The following is a 24448-nucleotide window of genomic DNA, read 5'->3' on the forward strand; positions in this document are numbered from 1 at the left end:
TATATGGTGAAAGGTAGGTGCTGAGTTTCACTGTTCTGCATATGGCTAGCCAGCTATCCCAGCATCATTTATTAAACAGGGAATCATTTCTCCATTGCTTTTGTTGTTGTTGTTGACTGTCAAAGATCAGATTGGTGTAGGTATGTGGCTTTATTTCTGAATTATCTGTTCTGTTCCATTGTTCTATGTATCTGTTCTTGTAACAGTACCATGTTCTTTTGGTTACTGTAGCCATGTAGTAGAAGGTGGGTAATGTGATGCCTCCAGCTTTGTGGTTTTTGCTTACGATTGCTTTGGCTATTTGGGCTCTTTTTTGGTATATGTGAATTTTAGAATAGTATCTTTTCTATTCTAAAATGTGAAAAATGATATTGGTAGTTTGAATAGCATTGAATCTGTAGATTCAATGGTAGCATGGCCATTTTAACAATATTATTTCTTGCAATCAATAAGCATGGAATATTTTTCTATTTGTTTGTGTCACCTATAATTTCTTTCATCAGTGTTTTGTAGTTCTTCTTGTAGAGATGTTTTACTTGCTTGGTTAGCTATATTCCTAGGTAACTTATTTTATTTTATTTTTGTCACCATTGTAAATGAGATTCTATTTTTGATTTGGCCCTCAGCATGAAGATTACTGGTGTACAGAAATGCTACTGATTTTTGTACTTTGATTTTGTTTTTTGAAACTTAACTAAAGTCATTTATTGGTTCCAGGAGCCTTCTGGCAGAATCCTTCGGGTGTTTTACATATAGAAGCACATCATATGTTGAGAAATAATTTGACATCTTTTCCTATTCAGATGACTTTTGTTTCTTTCTCTTTCCAGATTGCTCTAAGACCTCCAGTATTACGTTGAAGCAGAGTGGTGAGACTAGGCATCCTTGTCTTTTTCCAGTTGTCAATGGTAATGCTTCCAGCTTTTGCAAATACAGTTTGCTGTTGCTTGTGTATCTGCCATAGATGGCTTTCACTATTTTGGAGTATGTTCCATGGATGCCCAGTTTCATGAGGGGTTTTATTGTGTGAAGGAATGCTGGATTTTATTGAAGACTTTTCCTGTGTCTACTGAGATAGTGATTCAATTTTTGTTTTTAAGTCTGTTCATGTGGCAGTCCCATTTATTAACTTTTGTATGTTGAGCCAACCCTGCATCACAGAAATAAAGCCAACTTAATTGTGGTGAATTACCTTTTTGACTTGCTGCTGGATTCAGTTTGTTAGTATTTTGTTGAGAATTTTGTATGTATATTCATTAGGGATATTGACCTTCAATTTTCTTTTTTATTGTGTGTTGGCCAGATTTTGGTATCAGGGCCTCATAGAATTAGTTAAGGAGGAGACCCTCTTGCTCAGTTTTTTGAAATAGTTTCAATATAGTTGGTACTAGCTCTTCTTTGCCCATTTGGTAGAATTTGGCTGTAAATCCATCTGGTCCAGCGCTTTACATGGTATGGTTGGTAGTTTTTTTTGTTTTTTTTTTTTTAACTGATTTCATTTTAGAACATGATATTGATCTGTTCGGGGTTTCAATTTTTCCTGATTCAATCTTGGGAGACTGTATTTCCAGGAATCTATTCATATCTTCTTGATTTTTAGTTTATGTGCATAGTGGTATTCACAATAGTCTCTGAGGATATTTTGTATTTCTGCATTATCAGTCATAATTTCACCTTTGTCGTTTCCGAATGTCCATATTTTGATCCTCTCTCTTGTTTTCTTTGATAATCTAGCTCAGAGGTCCCCAACCAGTTAGGAATCAGGCTGCACAGCCGGGGATGAGTGTGGGGGCAAGTGAACATCACCACCTGAGCTCCGCCTGCTGTCAGATCAGCAGCAGCATTAGATTCTCATAGGATCGTGAACCCTGCTGTGAACTGCGCACATGAGGGATCTAGGTTGTGCACTCCTTATGAGAATCTAACTAATGCCTGATGATCTGATGTGGAACAGTTTCATCACAAACTCCACTCACTTTCTCTCCAATCTTTGGAAAAATTGTCTTTCACAAAACCGATCTTTTGTGCCAAAAAGGTAGGGGACCACTGATCTAGCTAGTACTCTATCAATCTTGTTTATCCTTTTAATTAACAAACTTGTGGTTTCATTTCTTAGTGGCTTTTGTCATTTCTTAGAGTTTCTTTTCTTTCTTTTTTTTTTTTTTTTTTTTTTGCAGTTTTGGTATTAATAGTTTATAAAGTAAGTGAAAAGAATTTGCTCTTATTTTCCCCCAAATTTACGTAAGATTGTTATTATATCTTTATTACATATTAAATAGGATTCATCAATAAAACCATCTGGTGCTGAAAGTTTTATTGGGAAGGGAAGAGGAAGGTTTTATTTATGAATGTAATTACTCTAATAAAAGAAAGCTCTTTATATTTGCAATATGTTCTTGAGTCTAATTTGGTAAGTTATATCTTTCAAGGAATTTGTTTACCTCACTAAAATTGAGAAATTCAACGATACGAAGTTAGTCATATTTTGTCATCATTTTATGAGTGCTTACAAAACAATATTAAAAAGTTATTTCATTACTGTTAATGGCATTTTTTTTTTCCACTCATCATTTTACATATACCTTTTTCAGTTTTAATACTCTCAAAAACCATTGTTGGGTGTTATTAATTTCTGTAATTTTTTCAACTTTTATTTTAGATTCTGGGGGTACAATTGCAGGTTTGTTACAAAGGTATAGTGCATGACGCTGAGGTTTGGAGTATGTTTAAACCCAACACCCATGAAGTGGTGTATTCTTCTGTTTAATGCTTTTTGTTATCTTTATTATTTCTTGGCTTCATCTAACTAGATTCAGTTGGTTGTTCTCTATAATCCTACGATGAAATATCAGATTATCGATTTTAAGGATCTCTTTCATCTGAAGATAAGTCTTGCAAGTCTTAAATTTCTCTAAGAGTACTGCGTTACCTTCATTCCATGAATTTTGATAGACAGAATTTAAAAAATCATTCAATGAAAATATTTTCTAAAATGTTTTGGTTATTTATTTGGACACATGTGTTATTTAAAATTGGATCGTCTCATTTCCATACACATTCTATATGTACTTTGGACGTTTGTTTTTTCTCTGGACAGCTCCCCTCTAGTATTGGTGGTGTCTACATGTTTTCTGTCTGCTTACATAATCAGTTGAAACTAGCTCTCCTTCTTTGCCAGAATATTGAATTACATTATCTTACTCATGTGGCAACATGAATTACATTAGAAAGGAGAAACACTTTCCTCAAATGTCTTTGTTTTTAGTCCATTTAAAGCTGTTTTGACTAGAATGCATTTCAGTATCTTCAAGAAATATAAAAAATTAGAAACACCAACTAACAAAGCCACAACTGACCTGCAAACGAAAATTATAGTCTAAAGTCTATAAGTGTATGTAATCCTATAAATAAGTCCTAGTAATACCAATTCCATACATTTGTAGTCACTAAAACAGACTGAAGGTATTGGTAAGGCTTATGTTGAGCTTTACTGATGAAAGTTTTTGTGCTTGTGTTACTTTGTTTGATTTTCACAATAATATTGCAAAGTCTTTATTAATATTATGCTCATATTGCATATTTTTATTTCTGAGTCACAGAAACAAAAAAGTCTTTAGTGCTCAGACAAGTTTAGAAATAAATTTTGAATTCAATTTTGTATCCTATATTTTTTACTTCAATTTGTAATCATTCAGTACAGAGTTTTTCTCCTAAAATATATTGCCCATTTTACGCGACAGACTTGGAATGAAAGTAAGCTTTTCTAGACTAAATTTGGTAAAAATAAAAAATCACAGATTTATCTGTGTAAGTTTATAAAATTTGTACCTTTTCAGAATTACTGTTCTTGACTTACCATTGGAGAGGTTAAATAATGAATAGCGAATTATTTTCCCTAACTCTAAATATAATCTCAGCATAATGAAAATTTCAATTTGCTATTCATCAATAACCTGATATGATATAAAACTTCTTCCAAAGAGCCCTGTTAACTGAGTTTTGCAATAAATGTGATATTAATCACAGGTTTCAAACATGTCATGCTTTTAATTTCCCAATAATCTTCAACATGCTTGTACTCCATTTAATGTTTCAAAGGGAGAATTTAATGACAATTAGTTTTCAGTGACAGCCGGTAACTCTGCATGAAGGCATGAAGGTGAGTACTGCCTCTCTTTTTTTAAAGAAAGCATCCATTGATCTCATACGTTTTGATTCTGCCAGGAACATTTCCCTTATGGCCGTCCTAAAAATAGAGAAAACCTGACCCAACACTAATGTCCCATTCTATTTTCAACAAGTGACTTTGTTTTGTTTTCTTGATCGATTTGACTGGGGCATGAAATGTAAGCCTATTTACACTTGTTACGAAGAGAGAGGATGAAGGGTATCACAAACCCACAAGGGGACAACACTGGTGTTCGTGAAAATATATACCAAGAGGAATACAATGGCTTTCCTCTTTCCATCTGTGTATCAGTGTAGAGAGGCACACTCTTAAATGGCTGCTGCTGCTCAAATGGAAATGGAGCGCTGTGGAGCAGCACTCCTTGGTCATTATGAGACCACAGTTCTGAAAGAGTAAAAGAGTTTTGGGTTGTGGGAATTGTTGTTTGTTTTTTGTTTTGTTGTTTCTTGACTGTGCAATTTTTTCCAATATGATAAAGAGAAAATACAATAAGAACGTTTTTTTCTCTTACTTTTATTTGGGAGTCATAGGTTACTTATTCCTCAACCTGGCAAAAATCATTTAAGAGCTATTTGTTTGCTATTAGGTGTTCATATCATCAAATCCGTTTTACAGTAATTTATCATTAAAACACATAAACTATAAAACAGACATAATGCCATTAACATCTAATAATAACATATTTTTGATTAGCTTCTTTTATCCTCAACACAGTCCACTCAGGAAGCAGATATAACAATGGTAATTATCACCCCAACTCCAAGATGCTTAGGAAAGCCTTCCTCCCAAACACATTATTCCATGTAAGACAAAGTCCACGAAAAAATTTCTCTTTAACTTGTACACTATATGGAAATCTCTGGAAAAATGATCTTAAAAATATGTTTACGTCAATAAAGTTTTATAGTGTGTGATTTAGTGAAGACTTTTCAATACATTAAAAATAAAATATTTATCATATTTTATTAAAAATTTTTCTACTTGAATGAAAATAACAAGAAGTTACCTTGAATTTCTGTAACTGATCTAAAATTAAAATCAATGTGTAGCAAACACATGTATACTCTTTAATTAATCAGATTATGTAGTCAAAATGATGAACAATTGTTCTAGGGCCTTTTAAGATAAATAACCCTACAAACTCTTCAATAAAAGTTTTATTACTTTTTGTAAATTAAATATAGGGTTGAAAGAGATGATGTAAGACCATGTAAAATTAAATTCCCCATGCATGATTTTTGAAAATGATAAGTAAAATATAGTTTAATTTCTGGTTAATAATTAATTTTTAAGGGCATAGGCATAGCTCACTCATGTAAGAAGTGCCATGTATGTAATTTATTCCCCAGAAATGAAAATGCAAGGAATGAAGAAGGGAAGGAGAGAAAGTGGGAAGAGAGAGGGATGCAGGGAAGAAGGGAAGATGAAAAGAAGAAAAATACCTTCTCACTCCCTCTTCTGCAAAATCCACTCCAAGCAATGGTAGTAAAAACTCAGCTGAAAAGTAGTAGAAAGCAAGACTAAAATTGTAACATATACAACAATAACACGGACATCTGGCTGTCTTAGCCCAAGTATGAAATTATAGAACTTAGCAGACATGTTTAAATCTTACATTCTTAGATGCTTCTTCCAGAAATTAAAAGGATAATATTGTTTGTGTTAGCTTACATGGGATACATATAGAATTAGATATTAGGTTTGTTAGGAACAATTAATTGAGTTGATTAAAATAAAGAAGCTTCTGATCCATAAATATTCCTATCGGATTGCTGAATTTTGATGTCTACCTTTTATGAAGTAAATGTATATATTACCCACTTCCTGCAGGTGCTCTATCATAATTACTTGCAAAATCAGTTTCTAATCACTGAATTTTTAATTTCAAGTCTTCAAAAATGTCGCAAAGATAACTGAATTATTGGGACATTTGTTCCATGGAATCAAACAACTAAGAACCTACATTTTAAGCGCTTAAAATCGGAATGGATACAGACAACTGTACATGTAAATTGATATCTAGCAGAGCATGTTAGAAAGAGTAAATAAGAAATATATCTAACTAGAAGTAGTTGTTATATAAGAGGATACTGTTCAAATTCATAGAGCTTGGGTGAAAAGTAAATAGTGAGACAGACATTACTGATTGAATAGTTTGAGCTAAGTCACAGAGACTATAAAACATAAGGCATATTTTAAGAAATGCAAACAGTTAATTTGCATTTATATATATGATATGGAAAGAATGATATAAAATATGTGAGTAAAGACAAAGAATGGAGCCAAATAAGAAAGTCGTGGAGGTTTAAATAGCAGGCTTTTGGCTGAATGTGGTGGTTCATGCCTGTAACCCCCGCACTTTTGGAGTTCGAGGCTAGTGGATCACCAGAGGTCAAGAGTTCGAGATCAGCTTGGCTAGTACAGTGAAACCCTGTCTCTACTAAAAATACAAAAATCAACCGGGTGTGGTGGCACGAGTGTATAATCTTCGCTACTCTGCAGTCTGGCAGGAGAATCGCTTGAACCCCGGCGGCAGAGGTTGCAGTGAGTCGAGGTCACACCACTGCACTCCAGCCTGGGTGACAGAGCAAAACTCTGTCTCAAAATAAATATATAAATAAAAATAAAAAAATAAAATAGATAGCATGCTTTAAAATCAGGGCATTTTTCTACCCCAAATCAGACTCTGGAGATCTGAGAGCAGACCAGGGTTGTTTGTAAGACTTTTCAGAAGTACAAATAAAAACTTAGAATAATTTTCAAGCTGAGAGGGAAACTTTTATAAACATAAATGTGCATACACACATATATTTTAAAAATTTGCACACAGTAGGTAAGTAAATACAAATAAACATGTAGAATCCAATATCAAGATACCTTCCACTGGAAATGGGTTGAACTATGTCTTTTCTCGTGCTATTTTTTTTCTTTCTCTTCATTTTGTCCAGCCAGTCCTGACCTTGAATCTCATCCAATCCTTTGGACTGATCATTACGTACCCTGGCTTCTGCTTTCTTTCTTACTGATGAGCAAAATGACTGTATTTTCCACCTTTAGCTTTGAAGACTGACTCTTTTTCTTAAGTATTGGCTCTTGACCAACTCCTGGTTTTATTTTGGTATTTTTAAAATAATTACTGTATGATGTCTGAGCTATTAATAAAGAAATGTTCCCTGCAGTTTTATGATACAGTTGCAAGACCATGAGCTACAAAATTTCTAAGTACTAGTTCTAAATTATAGTTCTGCCATTAACTAGCTAGCAGCTTTATTTACAAAATGATTGTAATAAGGCAACCTATTAGGGTTCTATGGTAATTATGTAATATATTGTACAATTTTCTCAACAGTTTTCGCCATTTAAAAAGCACACACAGATCATACAAATACAACCTAGTTGTTTAAGTGAATAGTCCACATGCTTTACTCCAACCATAACAACTTTTCCTCCTTTTACTGGCCTCATGGTCTTTCTTTTCCCATGTTGAAACATGCTCGTATCTATCGATCTGAAATTAACACCAATTTCATTAATTAAAACATGGCATTTCCTTATTTACATGTTTTTTAACAATTATAATTAACAACTTTTAGACATAAATAAAAATATGAGAGATACATAAACCTAATACTTTTTCCCTGATACTACAGTAACAAGTATTTCTCTTCCATATATTGATAGAAAGCATTAAATGTATCAATACTTTATCTGGAGAAGGTTCATCCTACATTTAAAATACATTTCATTTTGAAACAATTCCCTATTACACATTCTTAATAAAAACTGTCCATGTTTGCTTGGTTTATAACTGTGTGTTCTATCTCTCACACAACTTTTGGAAGCACTGTTACAACCAATATTCAATATCTCTCACGGTTGTTGTCATACCTCCAACATACAGCCATTTCTCCTTTGGTTTTTTTTGTGGGTTTTTTTGGTCTGTTTTTTTTGGTCTGTTTTTTTCTCACCCTCACGGTCTCACAGTTTCTGGAAGCACTTATGTGAATACTTTGGCAAAATTGTGCTCACAGCACCAATTTCTGTTCCACCTAGTATGGTCATGTAAGTCATCATTGAACGACAACCATAGGAATACATCTTTTCCAAGGAAAGATTTTCTCAGTTCCACTTGAGCCTTTTTTTCTGTCAACTCCATCAATCAGCAGAGAGAGACTAGTCTCCTAGTCACAACAGCATAGCCAGTTAATAATAAGCCTGTTAATGACTCGAGACAAACACAGCTCCACCCTTTGCAGTTGAGCATGTTATTTACTCAAATCAAGCATTTTCTCATAAATAAAATAATGCCAGTACAACTGGGCATCATGAGGGAAAAAAAGTGTGGGAAGTATTCTAGTATCTGAAAATAGATTGTAGATATTTAATCTTGTTATCATTATCAGAGTCACAATAGGTAGAAGGGCAATTGCAGATGCAGTTTTGCACAGAAAGTGTTTTTCCTTCCCTCCTTCCATCCCTCCCTCCCTTCCTTCTTTCTTTCCTTCCTTCCTTCTTTCCTTCCTTTCTTCCTTCCTTTCTTCCTTCCTCCCTCCCTCTCTCCCTTCTTCCCTCCTTTCCTCCCTCCTCCCTCCTTTCCTTCCTTCCTTCCTTCCTCTTTCCTTTTTTTTTTCTTTTGCTAAGCATTTTTCTTCAGTAAACCCTGATTAAAACATAAGGTAGTGTAATTTGTATTATGCTTTCACTTGATCAGGAATACATTGTCTGTCTTTGGAGATTCTGTTCATAAACCAGTACTTTTAACCCGTAAGTGAAAGTGCAATCAAAGGTCTACAGGTTTCCTTACATACCAGTTTTGAGCCTAAGCAAGTCATAAATTGGAACTGTCTATATCCCTGTGAGAAAAACAGGTACTACAGTTACTTTCTTCATTTATTGAGGAAGTGATTGTCATAAACAGGGTCTTCACTTTTTTTATTCACACACTTTATGCATTATTTTGATGTAAGCATTTGAATTTCCTGCCCTGGAGAAAATATTTTAGTGCTTTATATCAATATATGGAAGGGAAATATTTACTCTGCTATGCATTTTTGTTTTATGTATCCCTCAGCACACAAAAAATACTTTTTATGATGTTTTTCCATTAATGTGTTTGTTTTAGGAAAGATGAAGTTCAGCAACCATTTTTCTTTCTGCTTTGATTCATATATTCTCTAAGGCTCTTGCTTCTTAATGTAAGGTGTATTGATATACTGATTTAATATAGCAACAGCCTTTATTGAGATATATCTCTGCAATGCCATTGGGAGCAATGAACCAGTTAAGACACTTGCAATATTAAAATCAATTAAAATTTAAAAAATGTTAAATTGCATGGTTATGATGGAATCAATTTGAAAAAATGGGTATTGAGCAATTAAGGAAGAAAAAATACATGGGAATTTCATGTTTTTCTTGCCTTTTCAGCCCAGAATATAATTTTCATGTAAGTACTACCAATGTCTTCTATTAAAGGCTGAAGTAAATTTTTCTCCAAAAGTGATGGCTTAACCTTCCACACCTATGTTTAATTATAGTTTTTAAGACTTTCAAATTTTAAATTGTCTAAGCCCCTGTTGCTAATTTTATATCTTAGGCACATTGACATTTGAGGGCACTAGGCTACAATGTAATGCATTAGTACAAGAGGAAAGGACAAATGCTATGCTCTAAATTATTGATAAAGATTTTAAAGGTGAAAGAGATGCAGCATAATGGGAAGAACTCCTATTTCCTTCTCTTTTCCTTCAGAAACTTCAAATATTTTAAAATGTTAACATTTCTCCGTAATAACTCCAAGTAATTATTAGTGTGAGTAGTAGATATGTACTTATTATATAATGGAATTTAAATAGATTATTTATGGGTGACTAATATTACACTGAAGGTGAAGGTGGGTGAATTTTTTTTAATGCTACTTAAAAACAGAGTACTTAAAAACACATGGAAAAGCAAGAGTACCTGAGAATATTTACAGTTATAAAAGTGTGTGGAGCCAGGCGCGGTGGCTCACGCCTGTAATCCCAGCACTTTGGGAGGCCGAGGCGGGCGGATCACAAGGTCAGGAGATCGAGACCACGGTGAAACCCCGTTTCTACTAAAAATACAAAAATTAGCCGGGCGCGGTGGCGGGCGCCTGTAGTCCCAGCTACTCAGGAGGCTGAGGCAGGAGAATGGCGTGAACCCGGGAGGCAGAGCTTGCAGTGAGCCGAGATTGCGCCACTGCACTCCAGCCTGGGCGACAGAGCAAGACTCTGTCTCCAAAAAAAAAAAAAAGTGTGTGGAGTGAAAGCCTACACAAACTGTAAAAGGGTAATTGAGTGTCTGTGTGTTGGGGCTGTTAGCAAAGTCATTCAAAGGAGTTTAGACCTCACCTAGAATTTCAGTCTTGTGTATGATTTAAATAATGAGAGGACAACATAGATGTAGATGTAGAATGGTCCTCAATGCTCTGCCATTATTAAAACATAGAATATGGTTTGCCTGTAAATTCTTCAAATTACATGGAGGATGCACCATTTATGGGAAGAGTTCCTAGTCAGTAAATTCCAGGCACAGTCATAAGAATCCCCCACATGCTCATTATGGTCGATTTTTTTTTTCTTCTCATTGTTGCAACTATAATCTGAAGATTGGTCCCTTCTCTTGAGGTTATAGTTAAGCATCTAGATGGCTTTGGACTTTAAAATCTTCAGTCTACTGTTATAATAACACATATGGAGGACATAGAGTGCTACTTATTCTATGTTTGCTGCAACTAAATTGGGAACGATAATTTGAAACAGTGCACGATCTGCCGATAGGAATCTGCTGTGTAGTGATTTCACCAGCAGTTAACAAACTTTTTGCTAGGACAACAGAAGTGTGGGGGAAAAAATGGAAAATAGGAATCTATTAGAAAAAAATTGGTTCTAGGTAATTATTGATAGATCCATGGAAGGGACAGGAAAAAGCATGTGATGAAGGACATAGGAATTTGAGATATGTAAAGGATAAAGGACAATGTCAATGATGGTTATAAGACAGTTCATAAGTATCGATTGCTGTGATGTGGACACTTAGGAGCTTAGTACCAAAATGTACAACTGATAACAAGATAAATATTAGCAGATGTCCTGAAAAGCATTTAAAAATATGGAAGTATATCTAAAAACACACCAAATGAGGAGGGGGAGCAGTGTATTCACTGATTTGAAGTTTATAGTCAAAAAGTAAAATGTGTCCAATTGATTCAGGATAAATGAATAGCCAAATAGTTAAGGACTATGTTTGGAGAATTAAAAACAATCAGATATTGGGAAAATTTAGAAGTATTACCAAAGAAGAATTAATATGGATTATCCCAGAACAATAGAATGCGTGAAAGAAACTATGAGAAACGAAATTTTTAAAAGGCACATGGGGGAGAATAAACAAGTCAGGTCAAAAGCTGCAATATCATTGACAGTTTAGGTCCTGAAAAAACATTCATTCTTTCTTTAAAAATAGAGAAGTTGGGGATGCTTTCTAAGATAATGAAAACTACTTAACAGTCAGCTGAATACTTGAATGCTTAATTTAGATTAGGGGACATAGTTGTTATTGTTTGTTTTCTATTTCTAATTTTCCCCTCTCCTTACAAACACAAGCATAGCTATAAGTCTACAATATGCAAAAGGCTTCAAAAAATAAACTTGTGTCTCAGCCTCCTGAGTAGCTGGGATTACGGGTGCACATCATCATGCTCGGCTAATTTTTGTATTTTTATTAGAGACAGGGTCTCAACATGTTGGCCAGGCCGGTCTTGAACTCCTGACCTCAGGTTATCTTGCCCGACTCAGCCTCCCAAAATGCTGGGATTACAGGTATGAGCCACTGTGCCTGGCCTGTATCTTTCTTTATCTGCTACGTCTGTTTACTTATAAGATCTGTTTGTACAGGTGCAATGTCCTATTTATCTTTCTCATCTAACCCTATTAGAGATATGACTTAGTGTATGCATTTACTTCAACGCCTGTTCAAGGCAGAAAGGACAGGTTAGAGAATGATAGAAAAGTGGCTGAAATATGCATATGTCAGCTCCTTATATTTTGTGCCCTCATTCTTGAAGCCCATGGAAAAGAATAATCTATTATGCATAAATTTCATTAATGACAACCTTATCACTCAAAGTCATTGCACTTTTACTCAACATAAAGGTAACATAAATATTTTACTTTTACTTAATATTAAGTAACTTTAATATTAAGTAATTTCACCTCTCTTATTTTACTCCATATTCTACAAGTATCCTGAGTTGTTGCTGTTTTTTTTGTTTTGTTTTGTTTTGGGTTTTTTTTGTTTTTTGTTTTTTGTTTTTTGGCTTTTTTACCTAGGCTGGAGTGCAATTACTTGATCACAGTTCACTATGACCTCGACCTCCAGGCTCAAGAGATTCTCCCACCTTAGCCTCACAAGTAGTTGAGACTACAGGTGCACACCACCATGGCCAGGTAATTCTTTTAGTTTTTTGCAGCCATCGAGGTCTCACTGTGTTGCCTAGGCTAGTCTTGAACTTCTGGCTCAAGTGATCCTCCCTCCTCATCCTCCCCCAGTGCTGAGATTGCAGGTATGAGCCAGTGTGCCTGGCCATAACCCTTCAGAGAAAACTTTTTGTATAAAACTTAAGAGAAAGAACAACATTAAATAAATACAACTGATGAAATTCCCTTGTTTCAAGCACACTGCTCATTAATGCCAAACAATGTCTATTGCTTAGCCACTGAAACTGTTAAGAAACAATTTTTTAGATTAATTTTATTCTCCACCCCTAAAGTAAATCTCATGAACCATTGTTGTTTGTCAAAATGGAAATAGCATGTAACGGCTCAAATCTAAAGCTTTACGAAACTATGCATTAACAAGTGATTGGCTGATTATAACTGTTTATAGCGCAGTAAACAATCTATTATAAAATCATCAATATATAACAAAGCTGTTTCAAAATGCTAAAGAAAGTGTTTAGCTTAAGTTAAGAAAATTTAGAATTTAATTCAAGACTTCATAGTTCCTTGGGGCTTTCATTATTTCATTATTCATTATTTATTTAATCATCGTACCCTAACGGCTTTATAAATTGGTGCAGTTTCAAAATCTCTAGTTACTCTAGGATTTTTAGCACTTGTTTTTGGTACAAGCCAACTTCGAAATTACTACGTATGGAAATAATTGGCAAAGACTTTATTTGTAAAACTGATGCAAGAGAACTTCTATTGTAAGATGGTCATGTTTAGCGGGGTCCCAGATTTTTTTCCCCTTCACTCTTAATGCAGCCTGACATTCCAAATGACTCCAATATTAAATCAACTGGTTAATAAATACTAGTAATTCACTTACAAAATTCAGCAACTATTTACATGATTACCTCTGAGTTTCTCAGGGACACTTTCTCCTGCCTCTCCCATATCTTAGAACAGGTTATTTATATCCAGAAAACACTGTACTAATTTCAAATTCTCAGTCTTTGTCATGATGTATCCAGCAGCCTTTTCTGCAGGAGGGCAGGAACCATTCCTCTCTTGTTTACCTCCATATACATGGCATAGGATGGGGTCTGTATCTCCATAAGTATTTATTAAATGACTTAACCTATGAACAAAGATATTTAACTATCTTCAAAAGTATTATGGTGAAAATAAAAGAACCCTATTATCTATATTATACACATCGTTGTGAGTGCTCGTCCTGCCATAAAAGCATCCTCTTTCCAGGGTTATACCACAATCTCTAAAAGAAAAAGTCTGTCCCTGATCTTTTGTTATCAGTTTTTGCCTCTCAAGGCCGCATTTTTTTATGATTTAATTGTTTTACTTTGTTGGCTACTATGAAAAAATGTTATCTAAAATAAACAGTTCTATTATGATTATTTATTATTATTATTATTATTATTATTATTATTTTGAGACTGAGTCTCGCTCTGTTGCCCAGGCTAGAGTGCAGAGGCATGATGTTGGCTGGCTGCAGCCTCAACCTCCTAGACTCAAGTGATCCTCCCTCGTCAGCCTCCCAAGTAGCTGGGACTATAGGTGTGCACCACCACGCCCAGCTAATTTCTGTACTTTTAGCAGAGGGGGGGTCTCACCATGTTGGCCAGGCTGGTCTGGAACACCTGGCCTCCTCAAGTGATCTGTTCTCTTCGGCCTCCCAAAGTGATGACTACAAACATGAGCCACCATATCCTGCCGAAACAGTTCTGTTTTTTCTGTTTGTCTGTTTGTTTTGTTTTGTTTTTTACTAAAGAGCTATACAATTCACATTATCCTGGTACAAAGCAAAATGTACTCTGGCTAACCTGAGCATTTCTAAACTGATATTGTGCCTTCCTTTAAACTCATTTGCCATGCTCCATTCACACTGAACTCTTCTTCCCAGCACCATGCCCCACTCGTTTTAGTCTTACGGCACTTGCCCTTACTTTTTTCCTCTAGGAGAAATTACCTTTCCCCTGTCTCCTGCCTCTTTTATTTTTGTCATTGAAACTTAATTATAAACCTTTAAGTGGAGGCTTTTTCTCATTTTGCAATACCTCTACTTCTCTTTCCGCCACATCCCTACATTCTGACTTTCTGCACACCATACTATAGTTTTTTTCTCTGACGTTTCATGTCAGTAAGTTTTCACTGTAAACCTTGCCTATATCATTTGGAGTCTCTTCTTCTCATCCTAAACGAGAGAATGCATGTTTTTCACCAGGTTCCACAAAATTTACTCAGAGAATGAAAAAATGAATGGAGACAAGGCTCGATGAATTAACAAATGTTAGTCTGAGTAAGCTTGTAACTTAACTTCCAAACAAGAACATTGCAGATGATGAAATGGAAGTATTATTTAATCATTTCACCGTGTCAAAAGGCATAAAATTGGGACTGCCTTGGGCTAACCCGATGGCCCTTGGAAAACTGGTAAATAGGATAACTTAAATTGTCAGTTCTAGAAAGTTTGAACTCTTGATGTGAAGAGTCCAGTTTTACACCATTCATAAAACATTAAATTCAACTTTAAGCATTTGATAAAAGTAGATTATTTTTTAAAGGGCTGAGTCACATACATACAAAGATAGATTTTTTTTGAAATCTGTGAATTAATACAGAAACCTATTCAAGACATGCAAACCTATCAGGCTTATCAGTTAAGACATGGAACATAGAGATTAAACAAACTAGATGTCACACATATACACTGTTACTATGTTTAGTTAAAACATTGTACTTGTTCTTAAGCTGTTTTATCAGATTATTTCATAGTTCCAACAGCATCATGTGGTATTAAATTCATACTTCTAGAAGGAATCCAGAGTTAATTTCACTGACACCATAACCTGAGAAGGAAAATTGTTCTAAAATAATTGAAAATTATTGGACACTGTCAATAAACAAGAGTAGGCAATTTAATGCCAGGATACTCAGACATCAAAGAGAAGAACAAGAGGAAAAAAAAAGAAAAGAAACCCAGAGACATTTATAACTATAGATGCTGAATTGGCAGCATCTGTTTCTGCCAGTTGCTCATCACTGACCAACGTACAAGACAAAATTGGAAACACAATTGATATTGATAGGTGCTAGTCGCTGAAGGGGAATTTTGCTGCTTGAAGTAAATGATAAAGAAATTAAGGGCACAGCCCTAAAAGTGTTACCTCATTACCTTCTGTAGTGCTATATACAATTTTACAGAAGAGTTGTCCTTTGACTTAGTGTGGTTGGGTGCCTTTCACATATGACTGAATGGAAATAATAGATTTTTCATTTTCAATTTATGAGTATTAGGATGGCATAAACTTCAAAGAAAAAAATATTCAGAAATATCACTCAATAGATAGGCTACTTATAAGTTAAAGGAGATGGTAATTATGACAAGAAAAATGTAGTCTGATTGAAAGATATAGGAGTGGTGTGAAGACGTCCATCCTAGAAGCATTTAAAGCCAGAGAGATAAACTTGCCCACAATGGTAATCAGTTGTCGCAGGAATCAAGAGCCAGGTGCTGTTTGGGCACTGAGAAGACACCAAATGGTGAAAAGACAAGACATACAAATGACTTCTGTGTTCAAATAGAAGAATAAAATAAGTAAATAATTAAAATAAAGAATGTGTCCTGCACACAAATAAGGGGTGAGGCAGTAAACATTTTAAAAAGAGCAGTCAGGAATAGGGTCAGTACAAAGCCGATATATGAACAAAATTCTCACTGAAAGAGATAAGGAAAACAACCAGGCAGAGAGTTGAGGCTTTCTAGGCAAAGGGAACAAGAAGTAACAAATCCATGTGGCAGATACAATCAAGTACTAGGTGAAATCAAGAAGTAAGCTGCCAGCCTGGGTGCAGAGAAGTGAAGGAGAATGTTTGCATTGTTTTTCACACTGCTATGAATATACTACTTGAAACTAGTAATTTATAAAGGATAGAGGTTTAATTGACTCACAGTTCTGCATGACTGAGGAGGCCTCAGGAAACTTACAATCATGGTGGAAGGGGAATCAGGCATGTCTTACATGGCAGCAGGTGAGAGAGTGTGAGCATGCAGGAAAAACTACCACTTATAAAACTCTCAGATCTCGTGAGAATTCACTAACTATCATAACAGCATGGGGGAAACTGCCCCATAATCCAGTCACTCCCCTCCCTCGACACATGAAGATTACAATTTGAGATGAGATTTGAGTGCGGACACAGAACCAAACCACATCAGAGAGAAAGGAAGTAGTTGATGAGGTCTTCAAGAAAGTTCAGAAACTGGATTTGGAACAGAATTGGAGTATTCCAACCAGAGTCCTGACAAAAGATTATGTGCTTTAATTCAAAATATTCCTCACTGCTGTGTTGAAAATTAAACATAGAATCTATGTTTTAAATAAGAAAAAAACAGAAACCACTAGAAAGTTTTTTGATCGCCCAGGAAAAGTGGAAATTTGCCTTACTAGATGATCTTGTTATACCAACCTTATTCTATATGGTGATTTTTATACATTGCTCTTTCCTCCTTGTTAACATTTTCTTTTGGAATTGTTGGATCTCTGGTCATTAATGAGATAGTATAATATTTATAGTTTCTTGTACTGCTTTCTTCTGGTTTTTCTATTATTATACAAGACATATAAAATTAGTTTCAGATTTTTTCTTTTTTATTTTCTGAAAGAATTTATTAAAGATTGGAGTGACTTTCTCAAGTCTTTTTGATAAAAGTCACTTCCGAAATCATCTGAATTTTTTATCCTCTTTGTGGAAATATTTTAAAGGCTTGAAAACAATTTCCTGTTTCATCCTGAGCCAGTTTTAGTAGGTTATAGTTTATAACATTTTAAGCATTTTATCTTATTTTAAATTTATTCACCCATTTTTACAGCATTCTTTTCATATATTTGATCTGTTTTACTTACAATCCTCCCTCTTTCCTACCTAATATTTTCTATTTATGTAAACATTTCTGTCTTATCAAAATTTTCTCTTGCCTATTCATCCATTTTCAAACTTTTATTCTGTTGAACATTTTTAACATATTTTCATATATATTAATAAATATTTTATCCTAGTTTATTGTTTTAATTTATGGGTTAATATTGTTTTTTTCTTTTTTCAAAATTATGTTAGATGTTTAGCTTACTAATATTTGGCCACTTTATTAAATAATCAAAAAATAATTTAGTTCTATTTCCATATTCACTGCATCCCACAGATTCAGATAATGCAATTCTAATTTCTACTGATTTCTAGTATGACTCGTTAAATATTTGAAATTAAAAATAACTTGTAGGCCATGTGTGATGGTTCACGTTTGTACTTCTAGCACTTTGAGAGGCTGAGGCGGGTGGATTGCTTGAATCCAGGCATTTGAGACCAGACTGGGCAACATGGCGAAACCCCATCTCTATAAATAAATAACTTAGTTTGTCTCATCCTAACGTATTCCAAATTAACATACACGTTAATACAAAAAAAATTTGCAAAATTTACAATGAGATACAACTATACATCTATACAAATGGCTTTTTAAAAAGAAAGAGACTATTGACATTATCAAGTTTTGGTGAGAATCCAGAGAAACTGGAAGTTCATACATCCTCGTGAAGAATAATAACTTTACAGTAACTTCAGAAAGAAGTTTGGCAGTTTATAACATAATCATACATGTGCCCTGTGATCCAGCCACTCTACTCCTAGATAGTAGTTGTACATTATTGGATGTAATTATAGAAATTATAAATAATTATTAATAGTATAAAGAAAAACATGTTTACATTAAAAAATTTAGTGGATTTTTTTGTTTGCTTCTTTTTGTTTTTTGAGATGGAGTCTTGCTCTGTCACCCAGGCTGGAGCGCAGTGCCATGATCTCAGCTCACTGCAATCTCCACCTCCTGGGTTCAAGCAATTATCCTGCATCAGCCTACCTAGTGAATAGCTGGGGTTACAGGCACCCACCACCATGCCTGGCTAATTTTTGTATTTTGGTAGAGACTGGGTTTGCCATATTGGCCAGGCTGGTTTCCAACTTCTGACCTCAAGTGATCCGCCCACCTCGACCTCCTAAAGTGCTGAGATTACAGGCTTGAGCCACCATGCCCTGCCTTTTAGTTAATTTTATAGTGGCATCATCCATCACCAAAAATTGGAAACAACAAAGAGATTTTGAAGGTGAATAGATAAGCAATCTGCAATTTATGACACAATAAAATATGACTCAGCAATAAAATGTGATAAACTGAATATTCAGACAACAAAATGATAAATAATTTTACTTATGCTGGTAAGGTAGCAAATTCAAAAGTCTAGATACTAAATTATTTTATTTATATGTCATTCTGGAAAGTCAAAACTATAGGAACAGAAAATGTCCTTGCGAACTGTGAAAGAGTATTGTTAGAGTGCATGCTTCAATTTGTTTTAGTTTTACAGTAATGGATTATTCAGGGTTCTTCAGAGGGACAGAACTAATAGGACAGACCTATATATGAAAGGAATTTTATTAAGGAGGATTGGCTCACAAGATCACAAGGCAAAGTCCCTTGTTTGGTCATCTGCAAGCTATTACCTATCATGGGACATAGAAAGAAGCCAGTAGTGGCTCAGTCCAAGTTCCAAAGCCTGAAAAGGACAGTAGTCAACACTGAAACCCTCAGTCTGTGGCCGAAGGCATGAGAGCCCATGGCAATCCACTGACATAAGTCCAAGAGTCCAAAGGTCGAAGAATCTGGAATCTCATGTTTAAGGGCAGGAGGAGCAGAAGGAAGCATTCAGCACCGGAGAGAGATGAAATCCAGAAGATTCAGCAAGCCAGCTTCTTCCACTTTCTTCTACCTGCTTTGTCCTAGTCATGCTGGCAGCCAATGGTGCCCACTCACATTGAGGGTGGGACTTCCTCCCCCTGTCCACTGACTCAAATGTCAGTCTCCTCTGGCAACACCCTCACAGATGCACCTAGAAACAATTCTTCACCAGCTATCTAGGCATTCTTCAATCCAATCAAGTTGACACCTAATATCAACCATCACAAGTAACTAATTACCTCGTTTTACATGATACCCGTTCTATCCATGATACTTATTTTCCCTAAACATTGATTTGGTCTGGTACTGGAAATATTACATCAGCTATCTTTGGTTTGTTTAAGCACCACATGGATCTAATACATATCTAATATATCCACCAGTGTACTACTGAGGTCACATGATCCAAGGTGAAGAAAAAAGAAACAAAATTTTCTTAAAGGATTCAAGAGATTGAAACTCAACACTCATACATAAATTGAAACCCAACACTCACACATAAATTGTGGTCACATGATCCAAGGTGAAGAAAAAAGAAACACAACTTTCTTAAAAGATTCAGGGGATTGAAACCCAACACTCACACATAAATTAGTATCTGATCACTTTCCCTAGACTGGAAACAGTAAACTATCCTGGTGCATTGGGTGGAAGACTACTCAAGAAGTTCCTCCCCAGTGGTGGAGTACTACACTAAGTACTGCTGAAGAGATTAAGTTAATCATTTGGATTTAGAATGAATCTACTCTATTTCTAAAGTCTAAATTCATAGAACTATGGACATTCTCAGATTCAAAGAATAATACAGCTAGAATCCCTTCTCTACATTACATTCACTTAGAGGGGTTGGGGGAAGGGACAATCTTGAGATGTACAGAAGAGTTTTTGTTTTTTTCTTTTCTTTTGGAGACAGATTCTTGCTCTGTAGCTCAGGCTGGAGTGCAGTGGCACCATCTCAGCTCACTGCAACATTGGACTCTCTGAGTCAAGCAATCCTTGTGCCTCAGCCTCCTGAGTAGCTGGGACCACAGGCGTGTGCCACCATACCCAGTTAATTTGTTGTATTTTTGTTATAGACAGGGTTTTGGCATGTTGCCCAGGCTTGTCTGGAACTCCTGAGTTTGGGCAATTCTCCCGAGTCACCTCCCAAAGTGCTGGGATTACAGGTATGAGCCACTGCACCTGGCTGAGATGTACAAGAGATATCTTGAGTGACTCTTGCAAGTAAGTGAGTTGCAGCCCACACAGCAGTCACTGAGTTCTTGTAATTTAAACATGTCCCAGAAAGGTAACAGAATCTCATTGAATGCGGCATTTTGGTTATCACTTATTTGTCAAAGCTTTCTTAGTAAATTCAGAAATTTAAAATTCTCAACAACTGTCTTTTCATATCTCATGTCATCCCCAAATGCTTTAAAGTTGTATGTGGTAGAGTGTAAGAATTGAGGGGGAATCAGTATATAGCCTTTTATTTTCAGGAATTTTATGTGTATCGTATAGTCTTCCATGCTGTACATATAAATACTACTTTTATTTCATCATTAAAATGACTATTTGTTGGTTATAATTCACTAGGTGAAAGTGATTCTCCTCGCACCTGTAAATGTTATTTAGTTTTACTCTGTTTTTTATTGCTAGAAAGATACATTATTGGTGAACCTATTAAAAACAATAGATCAAAAGAGAATGACGGTGACTAAACAATGAATATAGGCAGGAGAGTAAACAATGTCAGAAGGGATTTTTTTAATATTATAAGATCAAAAAGTAGATGACAAGATACTTAAATGTTTAATGTAAAAACTCTCTTAGGCAGTAGAATCTCATGGGCATTCACATGACAGCAGAGTAAATAGACAAGTTAGACTAGGAGAAGAAAGCAATTTTCCTTAAAAAATTTGAAAAAATACCAAAAAAAAAAAAGAAAAAAATACTGCTAATTTATTACCACTGTGAGAAGCTGTATTTTGGTTAACTTCTGAGTTTATCATATTCCTCTTGACTTGGTTTTGTAAAATAACAGTGAATACGTAACATTATATCAAAGCATAAAAAAAGTTTTCAAATCATTTACATCATGATGGGAGAACTCTGATGGTTCCTGGCAATCAGACTACATCTCCCTAGCATATTTATTTACCTATATAAAGTAGACGTAGGAATCGATTCTGAGGAGGGTAAGCACTGTGTTGCATCTGAGGCCTCTGACAAATCATAAAGGAAGCTATACTTGAGCAAGAAGAAATGAATCATTGGTTCAAGCACAGAAGTTTTCAAGGGACTTAGGGAGAATAAGATTTTTAAAGTGTGTTTCATCACGACTCAGTGTTCTACCTTTTTTCTATTAGGTCCATCATCTTTAGATGGGGAATTACTGAGGATGTGAACCCCGATGAATTCCTCAACATTTGCAGTGGTCTCAAATCTGATCCTCAGTATGGTCAGCCCTCAATTGAAGGAGATGAGAGTATCTGTAAGGTTTTCAGATTTTTCATGCTTGGTTACGAAATGGTAATTAGGCAGTCTTTTTTCTTTCAATGTATTGCAGGTGTGTAGGAATAACAAAATTGATGTCAATAGTCCTTACACTTAGAAAGAATATTGCTATAACTTCTAAGTCCACTGTGCCTATCAAATGACAAGGTTAACACAGAGCCGCTGCATCCTCCTCCACCTGGTTTCTATTCTTACTCACCGCAGCTTTTGCTCTGTCCCACCAGGATCTTGAAGCATAAGCTACAAACATAATTTTTCTTCGATCTAGGGAAATGAGTTGGTGATTTAGAATCCCACAAAAGTTATTCACTGGCGACTGGCAACCCCCTGGAGGATATAAACTTTCAGGCAGTTCAGATTTTTTGCTCCCGTGGGTGAACCAGCTTGAAAAGACAGTATTGTAAAGAAAGCTGCAAGTGGAAGAAAGCTGCAGAGACTGAGGGATTGATATGGAATCTTGCAAACGTAACCAAAGGGACCTACGTGCCATCCTAACACTGCCAGGCTGCAGAGTCATTTTTACCACAGGTGTCGCTATGAGATGATTTATTGTTGAATATTCTTAACATATTTTTCCACAATTGGAGAGAAAAGGGAAGAACACTCAATTAAGTTTCCTATTGGAATTGGAATATACTTTTCTTTAACTTTCACAAATCAAAGCAAATTGCATGTCATTAGCTAATACTAAGCAGCTAAGAGAAACAACATCTACATGTAAAGAGGGTAAATTGATAAAATCATTATGCCATAAAATTGGTGGAAAGGTCATAAGATCTAAGAGATGTTACAAACTTCATATGCTCTTTAAAACATATTTATTGAGGTATAATTGATATACAACAAACTGCACATATTTAAAGGGTTTGACAAGTTTGATAAGTTTTGACACATGTATACATCCATAAGGCATCACCAAGATAATAAATGTGTATATCAGCCCTCCAATTTTTGGCTTTTTTATAATTCAAGGCTATAAAATGCTTCCACTCATCCACCTAATTCCACTATGCCCCCAGAAAACCCTGGTCTGATATAGATATATAGATACATCAGATATATATATATATATCAGATATCTATATCTGTATATATATCATCTATATATAGATACATATATACACATACATAGGTAGATAGATACAAGATTCTAGATTTTTATATAAAAAGAATTATACAGTATAAACTCTTTTTGAGAGTGGGAGGAACTTGTCTTTTCACACAGTGTAATTACTTTAGAATTCATTAATATTTTATTATTTTTAACTGTGTGTTCTTATAATTTCTGAGTAGCGTTCCATTGTGTGGACGTGGCACAGGTTGATTATTAATCCTCCTACTGACCGACATATGGATGTTTCCAGTTTTTTTGGCTGCTAAAAAAAATTAGTAGCAAACATTTATGTCTAAGGTTTTTTATAGACATATATTATCTTTTATAGACATATATGTATCCTTTGGTAAATAAGGAGAGTGGAAACGGTCAGATCACAGGTAATACACGTGCTTAATTTTTAAGCAATTGTCAAATTGCTTTCCAAAGACGCGTATAATTTAATTCTCCATGAGCAAATGACTTCAGTCCCTCTACTTTTTATCAAAACTTGATAGAATTTTTATTTTTACTTTTAGCCATTTCAATATGTTTGAAGTATTACTATATTGTGGTTATAACTTTTATTTCTCTTGTGACTAATGATGTTAATTATCCACTCATGCTTACCTATCATCCATTTGTTTTTCTTTGTTGAAGCAGCTGTTCAAATTTGGTTCATATTTAATTTGATTTTCATTTTGTTATTGATTTTCACATATATGTATATTCAAGGTACATGTTCTTTATATCTTTTTATGCTCATAGTGTATTTCAAGAAGCAGAAGTTTTTCATTTGAAAACATCCAATGTATCAATTTATTATTTACTGTTTTATCAAAAATATTTCATTCTAAATCTATAATCCATTTCAAGTGAATTTTTGTATATAATCTGAGATATAAAATGAAGATCCTTTTATATGAACATGGATACTCAGTTATCCCAGAAGAATGTGTTAAAAAGATAAATTTTCTCCACTGCATTTATTTTTACACTCAATCTCAGCCAAAAAGCCGAGAAGCTACCCACTCCATTTATTTTTTAAATGAATTATCCATTTAAGTGTTAGTCTATTTTTGAAATACAATTTCAACATTTATTTTAAAGGGTACAAGTACAGATGTGTGACATCAGTATATTGCATGACTTGAGGTTTGGGCTACAAATGATCCCTTCATCCTGGCAGTAAGTATAGTACCCAATAGGTGGTTTTCAGCTCATGGCCCTCTCCCTCCATCCACTGTACAGTAGTCCCCAAAGTCTATTGTTCCCATCCCAACGTATATATACGTGTATTCAGTGTTTAGCTCCCGCTTATGAGTGAGAACATTCAGTATTTGATTTTCTGTTTCTGCATTCATTCACTTAAGGTAATGACTTCCAGCTGC

General features: G+C 34.9%; 1 long non-coding RNA gene across 1 annotated transcript in view; it reads left to right on the plus strand.

Moving 5' to 3' along the window:
• LOC112611266 overlaps positions 1-5941 on the plus strand; it is a 33826-nt gene extending 27885 nt beyond the window's left edge. Inside the window, exon 2 of the long non-coding RNA XR_003116622.1 lies at positions 5539-5941. This is a non-coding gene — a long non-coding RNA (uncharacterized LOC112611266). The remainder of the gene's footprint in view (positions 1-5538) is intronic.
• The last annotated feature ends 18507 nt before the right edge of the window (positions 5942-24448 follow it).

The sequence above is a fragment of the Theropithecus gelada genome, chromosome 18 (assembly GCF_003255815.1).
Source record: "Theropithecus gelada isolate Dixy chromosome 18, Tgel_1.0, whole genome shotgun sequence".
Lineage (NCBI taxonomy): Eukaryota > Metazoa > Chordata > Mammalia > Primates > Cercopithecidae > Theropithecus > Theropithecus gelada.